Consider the following 1737-nt stretch of genomic DNA (forward strand, 5'->3'; position numbering starts at 1 on the left):
ACAGCGGAAACTGAACTGAGACAAGGACAAGGACAAGGACACTTACACGTCTGCAGGAAACATGCAGGCTACATACACAGGTGAACACATCAGCTAATCACAGAGGAAGCAGTCACTGAAACTTGTCATCATTTCAAAATAAAACAGGAAACAGAACATGATGTTACAGTGTGTTCTTATGTTCATATCCTTTTTAATATTTTATTTGTGTACGTTATTCTTATATTTACATACATGTAAATACTTTTTCTCTCTTTGGTTTCACTGAACAGTGAAAACTCTCTGTGGTGTATCAGACTATCAGCACATCTGAGGACAAGGAAACTCAAAGGAACAAAGAAAACAGGACTCTGAGTGAACAACGTTTGAGTAAAATAGTCATCACACATGCAGCTGCTGCAGCTGTTTGTCAGTACAATAGTCCAAACTCAACATCTGCCTGTGATAAACCCACTGGACGTATGAGGACGGATGGATGTCTCTGCTCGTCCTTTCACGGGGTTGAAGGACATTTTGAACCTGTCAAGTGACAAATGAGTGTGAAACGGTTAATTACAAGGAGCCGAGTGCACAGAGTTTCTTAGGTTCTTGTGAAGCCTTTAAGGATTGGCACTTTATGTCCAGTACGTGGTCAATGAATGAAAGCGATTGCTTCACTTTATTGTTCCACTTCACTTGGCACGAGTTTGACCACAAGACGCCGAGCCAGTTCATATTCTTCCAAAGATAATGGGCCGGTCCTGGGTGGCCTGGGTCGGACTTTCATTCATAATGCATGACACACAGCTTTCAGCCTGATAAAGCTCTGGTCAGAGTGCATTTAATGAAGTCGTGAGATCTACAGCAGTTCTTTTCATACATGCTCCACTTCTCTACCACATTATCCTCCACGTGACGGCTGCATGGCGGCCGGAGGCGATCCCAGCTGACGTAGCGTGGGAGGCGGAGTCACACCGTGGACAGATCGCCGGTCCATCACCAACATAGAGAGAACCCATGCAATAAACCCACAGTCCACCCACAATAAACCCGGGGTTAAAGCAGCCTATGCTAGATTAGAGTAGAAATGACCCGAGGTCAGAATGGACCCCTCTTGGGTAAGAATGGGGTTTCAGCTGTAAATGAAGTGACTTCAATCTTGACATAAAACCACAAGCATGAACACAAAGACTTTTATTACTTCAACCATGAAATGTCAAACGTGTGTCAGTCATTAGAGACTTTGCATAAATGTATGAAAGTTACTAAAGTAGTCGATGACTTCTCTATCCTTCATGAAGAACATGTTAAATACAGATTATTCCAGCTTAAATACATGTTCCTGTTGCTGTTTCTAAACATATCAGTGAGTGAATATGCTGTGTAAACACGGGCTGTAGTCTGGCCTAGTCTGGCCTAGGACAGTTTATTCCCCAGGTTTATTCTGGGCAGGGTTACATTTGGTCTGTTACACCAGGATCTGAACTGCATGTTGACCTTCTTTCTGTGAGGCAACAATGCTCGTCACTGCACCACCATCTCACCCGACCCTCCGTTTACTCCATGTTGTTATTGTTGTTATGTTGCGTCACGTAGGTAAGATTAAAGATTAAAAAACGTCTTTTCCTGGTTAGTTAGACTGTATTGCTGCAAACACGACGAATAAATGAACCATCATCATTGTCTCCCATTTGTAAAGTTCAATATTCTTCACAACATGAGAAACGTCATTTACATTTGAACGAAGCAAAAACAATG

At 42.5% G+C, this 1737-nt stretch overlaps 1 protein-coding gene across 1 annotated transcript in view; it reads right to left on the minus strand.

Moving 5' to 3' along the window:
- The window catches only part of swap70a (switching B cell complex subunit SWAP70a), a 924354-nt gene that overhangs the window by 149688 nt on the left and 772929 nt on the right, over positions 1-1737 (minus strand). The gene's annotated exons all lie outside the window — the stretch shown is intronic.

Source organism: Solea senegalensis, linkage group LG7 (assembly GCF_019176455.1).
Source record: "Solea senegalensis isolate Sse05_10M linkage group LG7, IFAPA_SoseM_1, whole genome shotgun sequence".
NCBI lineage: Eukaryota > Metazoa > Chordata > Actinopteri > Pleuronectiformes > Soleidae > Solea > Solea senegalensis.